Source organism: Mastomys coucha, unplaced genomic scaffold (genome assembly GCF_008632895.1).
Source record: "Mastomys coucha isolate ucsf_1 unplaced genomic scaffold, UCSF_Mcou_1 pScaffold16, whole genome shotgun sequence".
Lineage (NCBI taxonomy): Eukaryota > Metazoa > Chordata > Mammalia > Rodentia > Muridae > Mastomys > Mastomys coucha.
Genome location: NW_022196898.1, coordinates 23,067,252 through 23,091,208, shown reverse-complemented (window position 1 = coordinate 23,091,208; position 23,957 = coordinate 23,067,252). Strand labels below are relative to the sequence as shown.

Below are 23,957 nucleotides of genomic sequence, written 5' to 3'. Positions count from 1 at the left end.
ACACTGAAGTTGGGTAAGATCAAATTATTAAACCTGGCATTTAATCTACTTCTTATCCAATTCTGCTATACCACTAAGATCTTGTCACTCTAGATTTGCTCTGTACACTTTAAATCCGAGCCACACCCACATCTCTGCAAGAGTAAGTGTTCTTAAGTGTTGAGTTATCTTCCAGTGCCCTCAAGTACGTTCAAAAACAACCAAAGCTCTTTTCAGGTACTAAAAATTGCCTTTGCTTTATAAATGGAGATTACTCAAATAAAAAATAAGCTTAGATATTTATTATTAGACAAGTTTCAAAGGAAAGTGACATAAAAGTGACCTTTATCAGAGAGACAGCAATATAAAATGATGGGCACAATATGAAAACTTAGTCAGACAATGAAGTACAGCAGTTTAACTCAGGAAGCATAAGATATGTTAGGAATATCCAAAGTATACCACATATTGGATATTTATCATTACCATTTTTAACCTAATAACATTGACTTTTTACTTTGTTTGTCACATCTCAATTCAATATTTTTTTAAAAAAATACAAATTACTAACAAAGTTTTATTCCCATTCTCTCATCACGGGAAAATTAAAATAAAAATTACATCTTAAGCAAAAATATATTTTTGGAAATGATGGGTTTTATTCCATTATTTACTGTATCTGCTCAGTGCCATGATATTGTTTATCGCTGCCTCTTTAAATTACTGAGTTCTACTTATGCTATTCTCTTTTTTCTAATTAAGTAATAGAGCTTTGCATAATCAATCAATGCAGATATTAAAGTGACCAATTTTTGCAACTAAAATTATCAGGAACATATGTCTTCCATTATAACCATTATTCAAACATATTAAAATGAACTACATAATTATTATAATAAAAATGCAATTATATCATTATTTGGGCATCTGGTTCTAGCCTCTTTGTTTTATCCAACATTATGAATACAAATACATTTATAAAGCAATTTTGTATTAGATTTTATGACACATCTGGGTAATAATTTATAATTTAATTAATTTTGCAAATATTTACAGAGTATCAGTTATAAGTCATGTACTTGGCTACATGGCATGCTATATACATAAATATAGTGCACTTATTCCTGGAACACAGTTGTGAATGTGTAGTTTGTCAGTGTTACTGTACTACTGAGTTCTACACTGCACACTCATTGCAGATTGTTACTTTTCAGTATCCTTCCTCTCTGCCGTACCCCAAAATTATGTAGAAATTTATATATTTTTTCAAAGTTCTTGCAATATTCTGTCTAAAGCTTGGTCTCTTTCACCAAGAAATCACAATTAAAAAATCTAAATATGTAATCACCTATTTGTCTGGGAATACAGAGAAAGAGAGAGAGAGAAAGATAGAGAGACACAGAGACAGACAGAGAGACAGAGACAGAGAGATCAGAGCTGATAAACATTCTAATGAGGCTCTCACATTAAATGTACTTGTTTCTTGGCAAGAGACCTTGAATTCAGTCCCAGAACTCATATGAAGTTGCTCAGAGCTTTAACTGAACCCCAATAGATGCAATGCTCTTTAATGGCCTCATACAGGTGGTACAAAAGACACACACACACACACACACAGGCATACACACATATACATAAAGACACACAAATAGCACATACACACACATGCATCAGTCCAAACAAACGAATAAGTATTAAACTAAAAGTTAATTGAAAAAATGACAAACAATAAGCAAATGATAAAAAATCGAAACCAACACCTGAGATTCAATTACTTCATCAAACCAACCAGTCCAAAATTTTTGATCCGAAATAGGCATGGTTCCAGACCTATAATTTCAGCTCTTGGACAGTGAAGACAAGAAGATCAGAGGTTCAAGGGCATCCTCAGCAGCACAGATAATTTGAAGCCATTCTATGTTACATGAAACCCTATCTCAAAAACAAACAATAACAACAACAACAACAACAACAACACACACACACACACACACACACACACACAAATCATCAAAATCTCCACAGTTCTCTAGGTGCAAGTTTGCTCTAGCCTATTCTTTTCTCTCCCAATCTCCATTCAGGAAGGATTCTATGAGCCCAATTCCAGATAACCATATTAATTCTTTCTAAATGTTTTCCTGGTTCCCCTCCTCTCTTTTCTTTACAGTAAAACTAGAAAGCTAAATACCTCTCCCCATTGCCTATATTACCCTCTTTGCTCCACATTTTCACTAGTCCACTACCCCTGTGACATCATGCCACGTTCACAGTGCACAAACTCCTTTCTGCATTCCCAGTTATCAGATCATTCTCAGCCATGTTACTTATCTGTTTTCTTTGTTATCAGCAGCATTCAATATTGGCATACTTGCCAAGGTCCAGGCTAAGCGTGAGGAGGGTCCTGAGAAAGGCAAGAATAGGAACAGTGCTGATTCAATAATGACTCAGTATCAGTAGTAGATGCAAGCTGTTAGTTCAGTTATTTTCTGTTTGTCTGTTCTCATCATTCTTTCTTCTCCTTTCTTCGTTCTTTTGTTTTCTCACCCTTCTCGGGCTTTTGCCTTCTCCCAACCAGAGAGCCTGAAACCAATATTTTATTTACTAAAGATACATCTCCAAGGCTTTAATCATAGGTAATAATCTTCAAAAAAATCCTTAAATTTACATAAATTCTATGAACTCTGGATCCATAGTCCCAACCCCTGTTTCCTTAGAGCAGAAACTAAACACAAAGCAAAAGCACATTTCCTTGTAGGTTTAAACAGGCTGTTCTTCGCAGATAGCTGGACACAGCTCTTCTGGCTTTCTGATGCAGAAAAGAGCAGTCTTTAGTAACTATGTTCATTTAAGAACAGAAAGACGGCAGCCTACTTAAAGTAAAATGATTCCTTGCAAAGATTTGAATTCTGTGTAAGTAAAGCAGTTAGGTCTCTCTAATATCTTTCAGGGCATTATCATCTCCAATTCTTTAAATAGCTGACAAAACAAAGCTCTAACTTTTTATATGCTTTAAATCTTCTCTTAATTCTCTCATCCTTGTTTTCTCACCCTAGCCATCTCATAGCCTCATGCATCCTCCTTCTAATTTATTTATTCATAAATCATATATAAATTCCTATCTTTTCTATACATTCTTTTGCTTTCTTTTTTTTTAAGACAACTTTAACTCTATCCCCAATTTCACCCTGGCTAATTAATGTAGCAGTCATTGGACTGGAGGGTACATGTATCTCCTTATGATTCTAAATTCAAGGCGAAGTCTTACAATGAACTATTTCTAGAAAGGGCCATATAGGCTTTTATGGCCTCTGTAGTTTTGTTGTCTAGATCCTTTCCCATGACACTAAAGACCAAGCTGTAGGCCTGTTCCTCTTCCTCCTCCACAGTGTCATGACCATCCTTCATCCTCCTTCCTGAGAACTGTGATTGTTTCCTTTATTATGGTGTCTTTAGTTCTGAGTAATGAGGAGTAGTATATTCCCCCAAAATGGACAATAGGAAGTAAAGTAGTAAAGACAGCCGACCAGCTTCAGGGCAACAGCAACCGTCAGCACACATGGAGATCATGGGGATCAAGAGCCTGGCAATGTTCCAGGGGAAGGAATTGTGTTGCACCTCCCCTTACACAGCCAACTGGGACCTGGAACACACTCATGTCTTGAAACATTATTTTCAGATGAGTCATAGAGACCCTCCTAAGTTACCAGGCTTCACATTCCCTTCCGATATAATTTCCATTGCTGAGCTCTCCAGAGAGACTCTTGAGTGTTTAAGACCATTTCCTTTTCCCCTATGGGACCCTAGTTTGTTTCTTAGTATCACTTCAGTTGACTCACACCAACTCAAACTCCAGGAACAGGGGGTCTGCTATCCCAGTTGTAACTCTGTGGGCATCTAGACTCACACATGTACATACACACACACACACACACACACACACACACACTCACATGCACTCGCACGCACTCACACTTGCACATTTGCATGCACATCCATTCATTAAAAATATCTCCTTTACCATTTTCTTCTTCTTCTCTTTAAAATGTATAAAGCTAAGCTCATTCCTTACACAACGTTTATGTTTTTTATGTTTGTCCCATAGAAAATATAATTCCATTTTGCTGCTCTTAATGTAAGCAGCGGGGATATCCAGTTACGGCCCAGCTTGGATTTCTCCCTGAAACCCTAGGCATTAATGCACAAATTCCCTTAGACATTTTTAATAAACATGTCAAGCTTTATATATCTAAGACATATGTTTAATAACATCTTCACAGACTTCCCTATCTCAAAAACAACTCTGTTCTTCCTCTTGCCTATACATAAAACAAAACAAGAGTCAGCAAGAAGGCCTATTGTTTGAAGGATCTAGCTACTAAGATTGATGAGCTGACTCCAGTGTCTGGGATTCTAATGGTGACAGGAGAGAACTAAATGTCACAAATTGTCTTCTGAGCTACCTAGAAACACACACAGGCACACACAGACACATACACTCACAAGCAAATCAAAAAGAAAAGAAAGAAAATAAAAATATATCAACAATAAAACAAAACAAAAAAGACTGAACATGGATGATGCAATTAATCTATCTCCACAGCTAGTGACCATGTTTCAATACATTCAGTCTATCTGACCTTTACAAATACAACTCATCTAGAGTCCTCTTTAAAACAGTATGTGTATAGTTGTGGTATTCACTGCATCCCATGAAGTACAGCTTGCTTGTTAGACAAATTTAAAAGGTTAGTGGAAAGTTTATTAGAGATAGCAGTGCTAAACATATGTCTAAGTGGCGGGTTTTGTCTCATTTTGGTAAATGTATGCTGAACTATTTAATAATATAACAATATCATTGTATAATACAATATAAAACAAATATAATGAGGTTTAAAACTTTACTGTAATATTCTACACACAATATTTCCTCTCCATGGGCTGGAGAAATAGTTGACTTAGAATTTATGAAACGTTTCTGCTCTTGTAAAAGAATAAAGTTGAGTTACTATCACTCACATTGGGCAGTTCACAACTTCATATCAAGCCAGGTGCAGGGAATTCAATGCCCTTTTCTAGCCTGCAAAATACCTCCTCACATGCACATAAACACACACACGTACATGCATAAAAATATAATTCTTTTAAAATATATCCTTTCTTTGAATCCTTTTATTAGTTACTGGTTGGTTTTCTTCAATATGTAAGTAAATTATTTATCTTGTCCAAAGCTATAACAGTACTTATTAATCTGTGTGTATATACTAAGGAGTCAGAGTAGTGGCTAGAAAACAAGTAAATAATTAGTTAGATTCTTATTTCCTCACTTTTGTAGAGCTTCATTTTTAGATACTTTGCATTCTAGTTTATTGCATTCTTTCTTAAATCATCTTCTTTATTGCCATGGTATAAGGTATCATGAAAAAATTATAAAGTTATTCATCGCTCAATAAATGTCTCATTTGCTAGTGGCTTAAAAACATGTATTGGCTGTGTGTTTTCTTATAGCATATCAGCAAATGTTATTAGTTCTGCCTCCAAAATACAGAAATAATAATTTAGACCTTGCCCTGTTCACAGTCAAATTCTTGATTTTAGCCACCATAGAACTTTTTAAATTGATTTTTATTAGATATTATCTTTATTTACATTTCAAGTGATATCTCTTTTCCAATTTCCCATCCAAAAAAAAAAAAATCCCATTCCTTCCCCGCTCTCCTTCTCACCAACCCACCCTCTCCCCTTTCCTGGCCCTGGTATTCCTCTACACTGGGGCATAGATCTTTCACAGGACCAAGGGCCTCTCCTCCCATTGATGACAGACTAGGAACTGGGGCCATGAATCTCACCATGTGTACTCTTTGGTTGGTGGTTTAGTCCCTGGGAGCTCTGAGGGTACTAGTTAGATCATATTGTTGTTTGTCCTAAGGTGCTGCAAACCCTTCAGCTCCTTGGGTCCTTCCTCTAGCTTCTTCATTGGGGACTCTGTACTCAGTCCAATGGATGGCTGTGAGCCTCTATTTCTGTATTAGTCATGCACTGGCAGAGCCTCTCAGGAGACAGCTATATCAGGCTCCTGTCAGCCAGCACTTGCTGGCGTCCACAATAGTGTCTGGGTTTGATGATTGAATATGGGAAGGATTTCCAGGTAGGGCAGTCTCTGGATTGTTCTTTCTTCAGTCTCTGCTCCATACTTTGTCTCTGCAACTCCTTCCATGGGTATTTTGTTCCCCCTTCTAAGAAGGGTCAGAGTATCCACACTTTGTTCTTCCTTCTTCTTGAGTTTTTTGTGGTTTGTGGAGTGTATCTTGGGTATTCTGAGCTTCTGGGCTAATATCCACTTATCAGAGAGTACATACCATGTCTGTTATTTTGTGATTGGGTTACCTCATTCAGGATAATATCCTCCAGATCCATCTATTTCCCTAAGAATTTCACAAATTCATTGTTTTTAATAGCTGAGTAGTACACCATTGTGTAAATGTACCACATTTTCTGTATCCATTCCTCTGTTGAAAGACTTCTGGATTCTTTCCAGGTTCTGGCTATTATAAATAAGGCTGCTATGAGCATGGTAGAGCATGCACCCTTATTACATGTTGGAGTATCTTCTGGGTATATGCCCAGGAGTAGTATAGCTGGGTCCTCAGGTAGTACTATGTCCAATTTCCTGAAGAACCACCAAACTGATTTCCAGAGTGGTTTTACCAGCTTGCAATCCCACCAGAAATGAAGGAGTATTCTCATAGTCATCCTACTTTTTTGTCTGTCTTGGTAGTTCATCTCCTCATTGTTATAGGAGTAATAATTTCAAATATAAACCAAATCTTGTAACTACCAATATAATAATTTTCTGGTATCTTATCATTTTATGTTTAATAAATATAAAGTTTTTATTATGTAATATGTACATTCATATATATATATATATATATGTATATATATATATATGAATTTCTCCCTTTTTACATCATATTCCTGCCATTTTAGCTCTGCATATTACTAAGTGAAAATTAAAATATGTAGATGGAAAGCACCCTTATCTATATGACTCCTTGCTGGTTCATAATGTTATTTAGTATAATCCAATGACTTCTAGGTTCTGTTCAAAATCAATAAATCTCTTTGGGATACTGAATGCTCTGAAAGCAGACTAAAACCAAATGAGAATTTAGGCTGCTCAGACCATTCGTTTTGAATCCAATGTTTTAGGTTTGTAATATGTTTTCTTTTCTTTCTTCCTTTTTTCTTTCCTACATTCCTTCCTTATTTTTCCCTCTTCCCTCCCTCCCTCTCTTCCTTCCTTCTTTCTCCCCCTCTTTCATTGTGTGTGTATCTGTCTGTCCTTGTGTATGTGTGTGCTTGTTTACTCAATCATGTCCTCAGACCACTAAAATTTGTGTGAAGCAGTCTTATATTGAGCATTAACTATTCTAGGATACAGAAGTGATCAAAATATAATAGCTTATTTTGTCCCCTTTATGGTCTAGTCAAGTTGGTCAGACAAATGTAATGACCCTACACTAATTAAAATATATCACACACACACATACAGAGAGAGAGAGAGAGAGAGAGAGAGAGAGAGAGAGAGAGAGAGAGAGAGAGAGAAGAAAGGAAAGAAGGACAAAAGAAAAGAAAACAAGATACAAAACCTAAGACTTGTATTTAAAATGAATCATCTGATCAGCCTAAATTCCTATTTGGTTTTAGTTAGTTTTCAGAGCAGTCAGTTTCCCAAATATTTCTGAATGTTCCAGCACTTCTTTAGAATACAGATTTCCCAACACTAGAGTAAAGTTTCCAAGACATTTTTCTTGGCATTTCTGCAACTCATTCCTGAAACTGCTATATTGTATGGCAAAGACTTGAACAAATAGACATGGAGAGCAAAACATGAAGGACTCAGCCAGTGCTGAAGAGGAGCCAGTTTCAAGTTTGCAGTTGTTTCCTTATCTAAATTTAATTCAGTCTTCCCCATTATTAAATTAGCGCTCTGCTGCTGTTAAATGAAGGGCCAGTAGAACTCTGAAAATCATTGGCCTATAGTTTCTCTGGGGTTCAAGTCTGAATCCAAATGGTGACATTTGCTTTGATGTCACTGGATGACATCAAGATCTTCAGTGGACATCAAGATCATGCATCTTTGCTTTTAGTAAAAAAAGCATATAAGTCTGGATATGCTTGTAAAAGGATGGAAATAATAGAGGAGGGAGGAGGAAAAGAGGATGGAAAGGGACGGGAGCAGAAGGGAGGGAGGGTAGGAAATGGAAGTGAAGGAATGAAGGAGGAATGGTAGGAAGGATGGAAAGGGGATGAACAGAAAGATGGATAACAAGAGGAAAGGAAGAATTTTGCTTATTTTCCACTTGTTCTAGTATTCATCCCAGTCCATTTCTGGAGAGTTTGAGGGGCTAAACTGCCTGATATTCCTTTTTAACACTCCAACTAATAAAAACAAAGCCTTCTATCAAAATAATGTGGAGGAAAAAAACACAGTAATTTCCAGACCATGAGCTATGTTCAGCCATCATACCTAGAGTCCACAAGCAATTTAGAAATCATTATCTCACAACCCTTTGCCCTTTCAGCTGATGTCACAATATCAAATACATCCCAACTTCTACAGAGCACAAGGAAGTTACAGAAATAAATTTGTTTACATGTGCTATCCAATTATTTTACCTGAATTCATTCTAAAGGGGTGCTGGAACATTCCGAAGTATTTAGGAGAGTGAGTTATATTTATGAATATAATTTGATGCCATTTAAGATACATATATTCTCACAAAATATAGAAAATGTACTTTAAAATGAACATGATTTTAGTTATATGTGCATATATACATACATGCATACACATGAATGATGAATATGGGATTGGGAAATTATCAGAATTTGTGGTAGATGTTAATTTGAACTAAAAAGAGAAACATGTTTTATTTATTAAAGGAAATCATTTTTTAGTAAAGTTGATTTGAACCACATCAATTACAATACAGGTAAAGGTCTACTGGGAGACTCCAGGAAAAAGAAAACAGTATTATAGTCAGGTAACGTGTCTCATTGCTGAGATAATCACTGTTGAAATCCTGAATGGGAATACTATTCTCTTAGTTGCATGGCATGTATTTCTCAGCATATATTTTTAGAAGTATCACAATTTTTGTTTGCTTTTGGTCAGCATTAAAACTTTTCTTGATATTTTACATGTCTTCAGTAGCTGTAGCTATTAACTGTCTTCAAACTTAAAGGAGATGGGATAAGGATTCCTTGTTTTCCCAGTATACATTTACTTTAATACACCATATTCTCTTTTACTAAACTAAGTGGAAGTAATTCTTCTCATTTTACTTCCTTAGGAAGTCTGGCACATTGATGAGTCTCGTATTTTGATCATATTATTTAACTGGATTATACTGGTTTTGTTTTTATCCATGTGAACTTATCTGCATCTTTCTTTTCTTTCCTGCCCATTTGTTTCCTCTCCATTCTTTTCTCTTGCTTTTGAAAAGTGTTATTCTAAGTTATCTTTGAAATCAAATGTGCTTTTAAACACATTAGTTAGGATTGATAAGACTGTAATTAAAAAATTCTTGTCATATTTATTTATATGTGTGTGCCATACATATCTGTTTCATAACATGCATAAGGAGCTTGAAGGACAATATGGAGGAGCAGGTCTCTCCTTCCACTATGTGGGTTCTGTGGATTGAATTCAGGCTGTGGGACTTAACAATGGGTAACTTTAACTACTGAATCACCTTACAGGACCCAACAGCATTTATTAAAATTGGATATTTTATGTATTTACATTTCAAATGTTATGCTCTTTCCCAGTTTCCCCTCTGGTAAACCCCCTATCCCATCCCCTGCTTCTATGAAGGTGCTCCTCCTCCTACCCACCCACTTCCACCTCACCACTCTGGCATTACCCTACTCTGGGGAATCAAGCCTTCACAGTACAAAGGGCCTCTCCTGCCATTGATGCTAGACAAGGCCATCCTCTGGTACATATGCAGCTGGTCCCATGGGTCCCTCCATGTGTACTCTTTGGTCGGTGGTTTAGTCCCTGGTAGCTCTTGGGGGCTGGTTGGTTGATATTGTTGTTCTTCCTATAGGGTTGAAAACCTCATTCAGTTCTTTCTCATTCAGCTTATTTTGTCCTTTCTCTAACTCCTCCAGTGGGGTCCCCATGCTCAGTCCAATTGTTGACTATGAGTTTACACCTCTGTATTTGTCAAGCAAAATTTTGTGAGATTTACTCAAAATATATGAATTACTGAATTATTAAAAGTTGCTATGATTTGATGTTACAGTTCTTTTGTGGTTTTTTTTTGAATTGAGATTCTTGACTAGTAAATTGATTTTCAATAATTATCTCTCTCATTCCCACAATTTTCAATAGGCCTAGTAAAATAAGAGAAGGCATAAATAAAGTGATCTGGGTACTTATATTTTTATTGACTATTACACATGTTGCCAGAAAATGAACTAGGTGTAGATATTTCTATGAATTAAAATGAATTTTGCCACGATTCACCTGCTGAAAATGCCATGAACCAGTGCATCATTGTACTGTCTAATCAATGTTTTAGTAACTATTTTGTCAATATTACACTAAGAGGAAAATATTTCCAGTCATCATTCTTGCTTTATATAGTATAGTGAACCAAATATGGTGAACTTAACTTGGCATTGGTACAACTGAGTTCAGTTTCCATTTGAAAATGAAATTAGTGAGACAGCTTGCACAAGAAAGGCACATACAGCCAAATCAAGCAGAATGAGTGCAGTCCTGGGACCAAAGTTGTACATAGAGAGACATGATTCCTATAAGTTAACATCACCCTGTGTTGTGTGTGTTGACACACACACAAATACCTGAATGAATGAATGAATGAATGAATGAATGAATAATTGAGATATTTTTAAAAAGTGAAGAAAATTAAATACATATGCTGTAGGACACTAAGTATTATATGAGATAAATGATGACATCAATGATATCAATCTATTATTTGAGGAATCTATTTTATTTTTAATTAAATTTAGAATAGTAATATTTATAACAGATCCACCAAACATTGAAAATAAAACTATCTTTCATTTCTATGTTAAAATTATTTTATATTTTAAAAATGATGCTGAATTGCCTAACAATACAGCCAAGTTTTTGCAGATGATTCATTCAGTTTAAACTGCAAGAATTTGGTAGGTGGATGTTTTGCTTAGGCATTTGTTAAGATACTGAACATCCACAAGTAAATAAGATATGATCTATGTAAAACTCTTAATTCTTATTTATTTAACACTTACTCCTTTAATTATTCATTGTTATATTATACTTTGTCCATATGATATTATAATGTTAATTAAATTTTACATATTTTATATGTTTATATGTCTGATATTCAGCTGCATAATGATCACATCCAGAAATGCATATGGCAGTGTAGAACTGCACTTTTTACTTACTATACAATGAATGTGGTTTCTCACATGTGAGAATCTAATAGCCCTTGGATTTTTGCTAGGCACTATAGTCTAAATTCTCAGGAATGAAATTGATTTCCTTGTGACAGAGAAGAACAAACTCTGTCATCTATCCTTAAAAATAAAAACATCTGAAAAATTAATATGAACCAGGTTGTGTGTCCTTGAAAGACTGCACATCTGCCAATGCCTTGATCTGTGGCTTTCCAGGCTTCAGATCAGTGGCAAATAATCTTTACTGTTTATAAGCCACATGGCTCACTATACCTTGCCATGGCAGTATAGACAGACTAACTTTTGTATATATGTGTATTACAAAAATAAAAACATATTTTTATCATATTTTTATCATTCTAGATGTTTTTAAATTAACTTTGTGCTTGCCATGAAGTTAAGAATATTAAATTTTCTAAGCAGAGGATACTGCCATGAAATAAACTGGAGAGATCATGCTTCAACTATAGGCAATTGATTCATGGGCTAATTATAATAAGCTGAGCTTAAAATGATCCACTGGTGTTAAACTTTGTTTTATTTGAGCATGTAATTAGAATAAATGTTAAAGTTAATTCATTAGATTGAAAAAGCCATTGTTGATATATTTCAAGGGCTGAAAATACTTTAGAACACTTAATTATACGAAATAAATAGTAAAACTTGGTCAAATTCATCAAGAGAGCACAGTACCAGAAAATTCTCTTAGAATGAATTTAAAGTCTACTTGATGACCAAATTTAGCCTTAAGTGTTTTGTTTATGAAAAATGAAGTCCAGTAAATGAACTTGGAGGAAACCCTATTTTGATTTTTGCATTTTGTTTGTTATTCTCCATTCTGTCATTTATCCTTGTCGGTTTCACTCATGTTGTTGTTTAGACAAGAAAGGTCTCCCAATAGTCCCAGTGTTGCCACCTCAGAGGCTGTGAAGTTACAAGTGGACCAGGGGGATTTGGACTTCATCCATGAATCAGTCCATTCATGGCTTGACAAGTAACTGTATTTGTGGAGAGGAATTGGAAGGAAGAAGCAGGTGCTGTGGAGGACATAGGCCAGTTGTGCACACTATGCTGGCCTCAGTGTCTCCATGGTCATGTACCCTGTACAATTCCAGCATACTAGTATTCTACCACTGTGCAGCCTCAAAGCAATGGAGTTGTTTGTTCATAAGTTGACACCTACAAGACTGTGAATTCAAATAAAACTTTCCTTCTTCACTTGTCTTACTTCAAAAGAGCTTTAAAATCTAACAAGACTGGTGTTCTACATCTTCCTGAAATGGATCTATGCTATGTCTTTATTTTTAGCATGAATGGAAAGACAGAGCATGGGTTTGTTTATTATGTGAAAATTGTTTTGCCTGTTCATTATACAAATATGTCAAAATAACAGAAATAACGTGTGAACATTTTCATTAGCTGGCAACTCTGTTAGTCAAGAAATGCCTTATTTTCTCATGCAACTTTGTTCAATTAGACCCTCATTACTCCTGATGGCACCAAATTCTGTATCTCACTTTATAAAGGTGAGAGTTTAGACATAGTTTCTATTCTTTTATCAATTATTTTATTTAAATGTGAAAATATCATGGAAAAATAATGAAGACATGAGGTACATTTTAGTACATGAGGCTGTATTGCATATTATATAATATAATGTATTATTATAGGAAATTATATATGCATAATACATAATGTCTTCATATACTACTTATAAGTAACTGGGGTTTTCTTCCACCTTTCATGATTCAGGCATAGCTTCCTACTGAAAAAAGACAATCAAATGATGGTTTGCATGAATCTTAGGATTCAAGGAGAAAAAAGGAACTAGAGAGAGGCAGGAAGGAAGGGAAAGGAGAAGGGAAGAAAGAGAGAAAAGCTGCAGTGGAAGGAGAATAGAGGAAGGGATGGTGGGGTTAGCACATAGAATAATACAATATGGAGTAGTAGAGGTGACTGCTTTGGTGGAATTATCAGGGAAGGCCTCTCTGAGTAGATGAGTTGGAACGACTTGAAAAATGACCTGAGAAAACAGTTATGCAAACTACAAAATGTGCACTTCTGAATGCAGTGTCTTTGTTCAAATTAATACATTGTCTCAGATTTTTGGTGTTTCTAATGAAACACCATATTAAATACATTGCAAGTCATTTTTAATGTTGATGTTTGGGCAGTACTAATGATTATTCACTAAAATTCATTACACACATACCATCTCCATTTGGATCTGAAATTTAATGTGGAATTAAGTTTTGAAAAAGTGATCAAAACATGTATATCCTTGCCTCTATTGAATATTATTTTTAAAATTATGAGAATTTCAGTTATATATCTTGTTGAGTACCATATAAAAACTCATGAAATGAATAAAAAATAATGATTAAATAGATGAAACTATCATTCCAGCTTTTTAAACATAAAGCTAATGCATAGTAGTTTGCCATATATAATACATGCACTATCTTTAATACATGGTTTCTCCTTACCATTGCACTCTATTAAAAGCCTGGAAATTCTTTCTTATAGGTATTCATACCATCTGTGGTATTAAAGCAGTTGTTATCTTGTCTCACTATATAAAATCAAAGCTAAATGCTCACTCTTACTCTTCTATATATTTATTTTCTAACATTCTTCTAATAACACTCTACAACTCATCTAATCCATTAGTGATGGTAACTATGTATTCATATAACAATATTTTAGAATTTCTAAGCAGTGTGTCCATATAGATCTTCTGAGGACAACTAGGCACTTGCCCCATATTAGCAGGAGTTGCTTCTGCATTCATTTATGTCCATCTCATACATGACTCCTGTGTATCAGATCCAAAGTCAAGTCTCTAATAATCAGTGTGGTCAACCCCAATTGGAGTCATCCTATTAAACAAAATTATCACATGGACATAATGAGACAGCTTATAGCATAAAGTATCAGATATAGTATAAAAGTCAAAAATGAAATTATTTAAATAGCTAGAAAAATTTTCACCATACTAATGATGTTTTTTTAAGAAATGGGTATGTGTATTATATATGCATTATATACATGTATCAAAGAATAACATTATACCTCAATAATATGAAGACATTTGTATATCTATGTCATTTTAAACATAGAATAGTTAACTCTTTATTTTTATTTCTCACTGAGACACATTCTACTTTTCTTACTTTTCAGTCTTCATTTATAGTTTAGCTAATACATATTGCTAGCTAATATACAGTGTATCTTATTTATCTCATTGTCTACATATTATAGGATAGATAGCATGTTCAACATAAAATAATTAAAGTAATATTTGACATAATAAATGAATAGGATTACTGAAGTATTTGGCCAAATGATTGGATGGGCTCAAACTCTCTAATATAACCTACAGTTCATTTTTTTTAATTGGATACTCTATCCATTCACATTTTAAATGGTATCCCCCTTCTCGTTCTCGCCCGGCAAACCTTGCATCCCATCCCCCTTACCCTGCTTCCATGAGGGTGCTCCCCCCACCCACCCATCTACTCCCAACTTACCTCCCCAGCACTCCTCCACACTGGGGCATCAAGCCTCCATAGGTCCCTGATACCAGACAAGACCCCTTCAGCTCCTTCAGTCTTCCTGCAAACCCCCAATGTGGTCCCGTAGCTCAGATAGCTGGACAGAAGCATCCACATCTGCATTGGTCAGTATCTGGTAGAGAACCCCCCGAGGACAGCTCATGTCAGCAAGCACCCCTCTGCATCCACAATAGTGTCCGGGTTTGCTGCCTTCATGAGGGATTGATCCCCAGGTGGGGCAATCTCTGGATGACCCTTCCCTCAGTCTCTACTCCACTCCCTATCACTGCACCTCCCCCTGACAGGAGCAATTCTGGATTCAAATTTTGGAGATGAGTGGGTGAAACCATCCCCCAGCCAGGGGGTGGGTGTCATACCTAACCTCTGGACATGGTCTTAACAGGCTTCCAATCCTCCTTGTGGGGAATTTCAGCCAATGTCATCCCTGTGGGGTCCTGGGAGGCTCCTGCCCTCCTCATTTCTGGGACTTAATGGTTTCCATCCCCAGTTCCCCATCCCCAGTAGCTACATACCTCTGTTCCACTTCCTGACCCTCTGTACATCTCCATCTCCTCCCATACCTGATTCTTCCCTTTTCTCCCTCACCGTCTTCTCTTCCTTCCAAGTCCCTCCCACTTTCTACTTCCCTTAATTATTTTGTTCCCCCTTCTAAGTAGGACTGAAACATCCACACTTTGGACTTCCTTCCTTTTGAGCTTCATGTGGTCCATGAATTGTATTGTGGGCATTCCACATTCTTTGAGTAATATCCATTTACAGTGAGTATATACCATGTGTGTTCTTTTGTGAATGAGATATACCACTTAGGGTGAATTTTCTCAATCCATACATTTACCTGCGAATTTCTTGAAGTTATTGTTTTTAACAGTTGAGTAGTACTTCATTATGTAAATGTATCACACTTTCTGTATCCATTCCTCTGTTGAAGGACATCTGGGTTCTTTTCAGGTTCTGGCTATTATAAATATGGGTGCTATGAACATAGTGGAACATATGTCCTTATTTTTTTTTGATTTTTTTTATTAGATATTTTCTTTATTTACATGTAAATTTCTCCATTCACAGTTTCCCCTCCAAAAAACAAAGAAACAAACAAAAACAACAAAAACAAACCCCTGTTGCCTCCCCCTTCCCCATGCCTGCCACCCCACCCTCTCCCACTTATTGGCCCTGGCATTCCCCTACACTGAGGCACAGAACTTTCACAGGGCTGAGCTCCTCTCCAGGGAACGTCATATGTCCTTATTACATGTTGGAGCATCTTCTGGGTATATGCCAAGGAATGGTATAGCTGGGTCCTCAGGTAGTACTATGTCCAATTTTCTGAGGAACTGCCAGAATGATTTCCAGAGTGGTTGTACCAGCTTGCAATCCCATCAGCAATGGAGGAGTGTTCCTCTTTCTCCCTGTCCTCACCAGCATTTGCTGTCACCTGAGATTTGATCTTAGCCATTCTGATTGGTGTGAGGTGGAATCTCAGGGTTGTTTTGATTTGCATTTCTCTGATGACTAGGGATGATAAACATTTCTTTAGGTGCTTCTCAGCCATTCAAGTTTCCTCAGTTGAAAATTCTCTGTTTAGCTTGGTTCCCCATTTTTAATAGTGTCATTTGGTTCTCTGGAATCTAACTTCTTGAGCTATTTGTATATATTAGAAGTTAACCCTCTATCAGATATAGGATTGATAAAGATCTTTTTCCAATCTGTTGGTTGCCATCCTATTGATAGTGCTCTTTGCCTTACAGAAGCTTTGCAACTTTATAAAGTCCCATTTGTTGATTGTTGATCTTGGAGCATAAGCCATTGGTGGTGTGTTCAGGAAATTTTCCCTTTTGCTCATGTGTTTGAGGCTCTTCCCCACTTTCTCCTCTGTTAGATTCAGTGTATCTGGTTTTATGTGGAGGTCTTTGATCCACTTGGACTTGAGTTTTATACAGGTAGATAAGAATGGATGGATTTGCATTATTCTACATGTTGACTACCAGTTGAACCAGCACCAGTTGTAGAAAATGCTGTCATTTTCCCATTGGGTGGTTTTAGCTTCTTTGGCAAAGATCAAATGACCATAGATATGTTTGGGGGTTCATTCCTGGGTCTTCAATTCTATTACATTTATCTACCTGCCTGTCTCTGTAGCAATTCCATGCAGTTTTTATCACTATTGCTTTTTAGTACTATTTGAGGCCAGGGATGGTGATTCCCCATAAGATTTTCTTTTATTGTTGAGAACAGTTTTCACTATACTGTTTTTTTGTTTTTGTTTTTGTTTTTTTGTTGTTATTCCAAATGAATTTGAGAATTACTCTTTCTAATTACATGAAGAATTGATTTGGAATTTTGACAGGGATTTCATTGAATCTATAGATTAGTTTTGGCAAGATGGCCATTTTTACTATATTAATCCTGCCAATTCATGAGCATGGAAGATCTTTCCATCTTCTGAGGTCTTCTTTTCTTTCTTCACAGGCATAAAGTTCTTGTCATACAAATTTTTCACTTGTTTGGTTGGAGTCACACCAACATATTTTATATTGTTTGTGACTATTATGAAGGTTGTCATTTCCCTAATTTCTTTCTCAGCCCGTTTATCCTTTAACTATGGGAAGGTTACTGATTTGTTTGAGTTAATTTTATGTCCAACCACTTTGCTGAGGTTGTTCATAAGGTTTAAGATTGCCTGGTAAAATCTTTGGGCTTAACATCATTATCATTGCAAATAGTGGTATTTTGACTTCTTCCTTTCCAATTTGTATCCCCTTGACCTCCTTTTGTTGTCTAATTGCTCTAGCTAGATCTTCATGTACAATATTTAATAGATTGGGAGAGAGTGTACAGCCTTGTCTAGTCCCTGGTTTTAGTTGGATTGCTTCAAGTTTCTCTCCATTTAGTTTGATGTTGGTTACTGGCTTGCTATATATTGCTTTTATTATGTTTAGGTATGGGCCTTGAATTCCTGATCTTTCCAAGACTTTTAACATGAAGGGATGTTGAATTTCATGAAATGATTTTGCAGCATATAATAAAATGATCACTTGGTTTATTTTCTTTGAGTATGTTTATGTAATGGATCACATTGATGGATTTCCATATATAAAACCATACCTGTATCCCTGGAATGAAGACTATTTGCTCTTGGTCATTTTGATGTGTTCTTGGACTCACTTTGAGAGATTTTATTGAGTATTTTTGCAGCTATATTCATAAGGGATACTGGTCTGAACTGCTTCTTCTCTGTTCTTTGTGTGGTTTTGATATCAGCATAACTCTGGCTACATAGAAAGATTTGGGTAGTTTTTCTTCTGTTTTTATTTTGTGGAATAATTTGAAGAGTATTGGTATTAGGTCGTCTTCGAAAGTCTAGTAGAATTCTCTACTAAACCCATCTGGTCCTAGGCTTTTTTGGTTGGGAGACTTTTAATGACTACTTCTCTTTCTTTCGGGTTATGGGACTGTTTAGGTGGTTTATCTGATCCTGATTTAACCTTGGAGCCTGGTATCTCTCAAGAAATTTAATCCAGATTTTCCAGTTTTGTTGAGTATAGCCTTTTGTAGTAGGATCTCATGATTTTTTGGATTTCCTCAGTGTCTGCTGTTATGTCTCCCTTTTCATTTCTGATTTTGTTAATTTGGATACAGTCTATGCACCCTCTGGTTAGTCTGGCAAAGGGTTTATCTATCTTGTTGATTTTCTCAAACAAGCAGCTCCTGGTTTTGTTGATTCTTTGTATAGTTCTTTTTGTTTCTAGTTGGTTGATTTCAGCCATGAGTTTGATTATTTCCTGCCATCTACTCCTGTTGGGTGTATTTACTTCTTTTTGTTCTAGAGCTTTCAGGTATCCTTTTAAGGTGCTAGTGTATGCACTCTCCAGTTTCTCTTTGGAGGCACTCAGAGCTATGAGTTTTTCTCTTAGCACTTCTTTCATTGTGACCCATAAGTTTGGATTTGTTGTGCCTTCATTTTCATTAAATTCTAAAAAGCCTTTACTTTCTTTCTTTATTTCATTCTTGATCAAGTTATCACTGAGCAGAGCATTGTTCAGCTTCCATGTGTATGTGGGCTTTCTGTTGTTTATGTTGTTATTGAAGACCAGCCTTAGTTTGTGGTGATGTGATAGGATCTGTGGCATTATTTCAATTTTCTGGTATCTGTTGAGGGCTGGTTTGTTACCGATTATATGATCAGTTTTAGAGAAAGTACCATGAAATGCTGAGAAGAAGGTATATTCTTTTGTTTTAAGATGAATTTTTCTGTAGATATCTGTTAAATCCATGTGGTTCATAACTTCTGTTAGTCTCACTGTGTCTCTGCTTAGTTTCTGTTTCCTAGATCTGTCTATTGCTGATAGTAAGGTATTAAAATCTCTCATTATTATTGTTTAAGGTAGAATGTGTGCATTGAGCTTTAGTAATGTTTCTTTTTTGAATGTGAGTGCCCTTGCATTTGGAGCTTAGATCTTCAGAATTGAAAGCTCATCTTGATAGGTTTTTCCTTTGATGAGTTTGAAGGGTCCTTCCATACCTTTTTTCATAATTTTTGATTGAAAGTCAATTTTACTTGATAATGAAATGTCTACTCCAGCTTGTTTCTTGGGACCATTTGCTTGGAAAATTATCTTCCAGCCTTTTACTCTGAGGTTATAATTGTCTTTGTCACTGAGGTGCAATTTGTTTATGCCACAAAAATCTGTGTCCTATTTATGTATCCAGTCTGTTAGTCTATGTCTTTTTATTAGGAAATTGAGTCCATTGAAATTAATAGATATTAAAAAATAGTGATTGTTGTTTCCTGTTATTTTTGTTTTTAGAGGTGGAATTATGTTTGTGTGGCTATCCTCTTTTGGGTTTGTTAAAAGAAGATTATTTTCTTGCTCTTTCTAGGGTGTAGTTTCCCTCCTTGTGTTGGGGTATTTTCCACCTATAACCCTTTATAGGGCTTAATTTGTGGAAAGATATTGTATAAATTTGGTTTTGTCCCAGAATATATTGGTTTCTCCACCAATGGTAACTAAGAGTTTTGCTGGATATAGTAGCCTGGGCTGGCCTTATGCTCTCTTAAAGTCTGCATGACATTTTCCCAGGACCTTCTAGCTTTCCTAGTCTCTGGTGGGAAGTCTGGTATAATTATGATAGGTCTGCCTTTATATGTTACTTGACATTTTTTTTCTTACTACTTTTAATATTCTTTCTTTGTGTTGTACATTTAGTGTTTTGATTATTATGTAATAGGAGAAATTTCTTTTCTGGTCCAATCTATTTGGAATTCTGCAGGCTTCTTGTATTTCATGAGCATCTCTTTCTTTAGGCTAGAGAAGTTTTCTTCTATGATTTTGTTGAAGATATTTACTGGCCCTTTAAGTTGGGAATCTTCAGTCTCTTCTATACCTATTATTTTTAGGTTTGGTCTTCTAATTGTGTCCTGGATTTCCTATGTTTTGGGTTAGGAGCTTTTTTCATATTGCATTTTCTTTGACTGTTGTGCCAATGTTTTCTATGATATCTTCTGCACCTGAGATTCTTTCTTCTCTTTATTCTGTTGATGATGCTTGCACCTAGCAACTCCTGATCTCTTTCTTAGATATTCTATCTCCAGAGTTGTTTCCCTTTCTAATTTCTTTACTCTTTCTATTTCTATTTTTAGATCCTGGATGTTTTTATTCAATTCCTTTACCTATTTGGTTATGTTTTACTGTATTTGTTTAAGTGAATTTTGTGTTTCCTCTTTAAGTGCTTCTACCTGTTTATTTGTCTTTTCCTATATTCCTTTAAGGGAATTATTTGTGTCCTTCCTAAAGTCCTCTATCATCATCATGAGATTTGATTTTAAGTCAGGGTCTTGCTTCTCTGGTGTGTTGGGGTATCCAGGGCTTGCTGTTGTGGGAGAACCAGGTTCTGATAATGCCAAGTAGCCTTGGTCTGTTGCTTATGTAATTGCCCTTGCCTCTTGCTATCTGGTTATCTCTGGTGTTAGCTGGACTTGTCTCTGATTGTGGCTTGTCCCATCTGTATGCCCTGTGTGTCAGCACTCCTGGGAGACCAGTTCTCTGGGGGAGAAATTTGGGTCTGCAGAGCAGTGGCACAAGGTCACCTCCAGGACACAGACAGAAACCTGAAGGATCCTGTCTCTGGCCATTCCTTAGTTCCCATGTCCTGATGGCTCTTGGTGGGTCCCTCGAGAGTCAGGAATTTGAGCAGAAGTGGTGTTCTCACCTGTGCTCTCAGGTGTGTCAGCACTTTTGGGAGACCAGCTTACTCCCAGATATGGCCCTGGATATGGAGAGCTGTTGCATAGGGTTAGACCCAGATACAGATGGAAACTGAGCCTTCCAGTTCTTAATATAGAACTTTACTTATTTATGTTTTATGAAACACAAATTAAACAACATTTGAATATTTAATAGAGTAGGATTATTCAGTCTTTCAAAATATTTAACCAAATATCTAACTAATTATTTCAGATGGTTCTTCAATTTATAATTATTGATCATGTCTTTTATTCTACTGAATTTTGAAGCACATCTCAAGCATTTTCACTTAAAAATTAACTATCTAACATGATTACAAATATGCTATGAATTAATTCTCTGTATTCTTTGTGTTTTCCATATGTGTGTGTGTGTGTGTGTGTGTGTGTGTGTGTGTGTGTGTGTGTGATTTGGAGTGTGTGTGTGCGTTTATGCACGTGCGCATGTGTGCCCATGCATTAGGTTTTTTTCAGTAGTCACTTTCCACACTATTCTGAGACCTGCTTCCTCACTGAACCAGAAGTTTATTAAATCAGCTAGACTCTGCAAACTGCAAGCACAAGGGATTTTTCCCCTACATCAGTAGTGGAACTTACAGAAGAGCTGCCACAACCAGATTTTACATGGTGAGCAGGGATCCAAATGCAGCTTGTCATGGTTTTTTGTGGCAAACACTTTACTGACAGAACCATTGCCCTGCCTTATAACTTATCTTAATTCTTCTGTTAACATAAACAAGGTTAGGACTGTGTTTTACAAGAAAGCTAAAAGATCACACTAAATGTTCACCATTTCTTACCAGGATAACCTACAATTATACTTACAATTTTTTTAATCTATTCCATAAATGAAACTATTAAATGTCTGTGCAGATATTTATAAGATGCAGAAAGTGGTTTTGTACCATAGGCAGAAAAAAATAATTACTTTGGTTAGTTAACCTAGCTGTGCCTCATAACCTTTCACATTTACATAAGAGAAAATTATAATAACTGAGCATTTGAACAATTTGTATATCTCAAAGTGAAAAATAACCTGCAATAAAAATAAAGGCTCACTGCTTCTTGAAATAATTTGTTATATTCAAAGTCTTTATTTTGTGACAAAAGCAGAAAATATTTTACAGAAATAGGAAACTCAAGATGTTCAAATGTATCTTATAAGTGAGATCTGAATTACATCCTATTTCAGAATCATGTGTCTGGGAAATATACTGCATTTCATAAGTTTTTAATTGATATAGTCAGGAAGACAATTCTATCTCTTTCTAAGTTTCAATTCTTTGGAGATTTGTTCAAATTAGAGAGTAAATTGTTCTGTCACTTGAACAGCTACTTCAGTCATATTTTTGAAAACCATATCTGCATCCGTGAGCAGAGGAAATTTATTGCCCTGAAGTTACAACGTGGGACTTTATAAGTCATTTCAAAGGACAAAGCTTGCTAAGTGCTCACTGAATTTGCCATTACTGTTCTGCTCTTGAACTCAGGAAAAAGTTAGCTCTGTCTTAGGTCCAAATTGCAGAAGCCAGGAATGAGTGTGCATTTAAGACATTTCCATAAGTTAATTAGAGAGGAATTAGAATGAAAGTGGGTAGTTTAGCAGCATCAAAATTGCCATTTTGAATCACACCACTGGTTCTCTTTATTTAATATCCAGCCTCCAGCAGCTGGACCTGTTGGTTTCTACAGCTTTTATAGAAAAGTGAAGAACTCTGTGATTCTCCCAGGCAATGTGCCATCTGTGATCAGGCTACATTTTCCTCTTGACCTCCTTCAAATAATACCCTGAAGCTGGAAGCTTCAATTCTACGTTGATATTGGTGTAGATTAAATAGCTCTGGTTATTAATAACCCTTACTCAATCATCCAATTCCTCCATAAAATCAACTAGTCCATCAGGAAGCTATTTGTTGCTAAAGCTCCTAAATTCATGCTTGAGTATTCCTGTGCCTGTGATGAAATGTGAATTTATGGGGCTTATTCAACACAAGTTCTCGGTAAAACCTGCCTCCAGATAACAGTTTTGGATGAACATCAGCTTTTCTTCCAAACTTTCTTCATTTCAGAGTTTCCTCTCAATCTCAAAGTTTTATATCTCCTAACACTGCTTGCAAATTTCTTTCTTGTAACAATGTATAAATCCTATATATGAATGATGGAGTTTCTCATAGGAAGTTTATAGAAAGTTCAAGTAGAATTGTTCTTCAGTAATTTTACATAAGGGAAAAAAGTGAGAGAACCAAAAGAATTTTTTTATTTCTATCACTTCAAACCTCTCTTCACTAAAGAAATACCAATACTTACGATACAGGCTTACATAGTGTTGTACATAGCACATTCCAAGTGAGGTCTCAACTCCCTTGAAGAACAGTAAACATATGCAAGTGAAATGCCACTGTCTTTTCAGGTTGTCAGATATAAATGTGACAACACTAATAGCCTAACTCTAAACTAGTCTCTTGGCTATTAACCTTGAAAACACTGCCTATCATTATTTGGGGTAAGTATCGGATTCATTGTTCACATCGTACTATCTCCGTTCCCTCTATGGCTTTCTCAAGTATCTTTCTGGTTCTGTTCACAATTTCCTTTCATTATTTTACCAAAAATCCCATTTCTTTCATGATCTCTTTTCAAGTGTGATATTCCTGTCTCCATTAGATCTAGTTTCAGGG

General features: G+C 35.9%; 1 protein-coding gene across 1 annotated transcript in view; it reads left to right on the top strand.

Moving 5' to 3' along the window:
• Positions 1-23,957, top strand: part of Bche (butyrylcholinesterase) — a 72,657-nt gene that overhangs the window by 36,243 nt on the left and 12,457 nt on the right. The gene's annotated exons all lie outside the window — the stretch shown is intronic.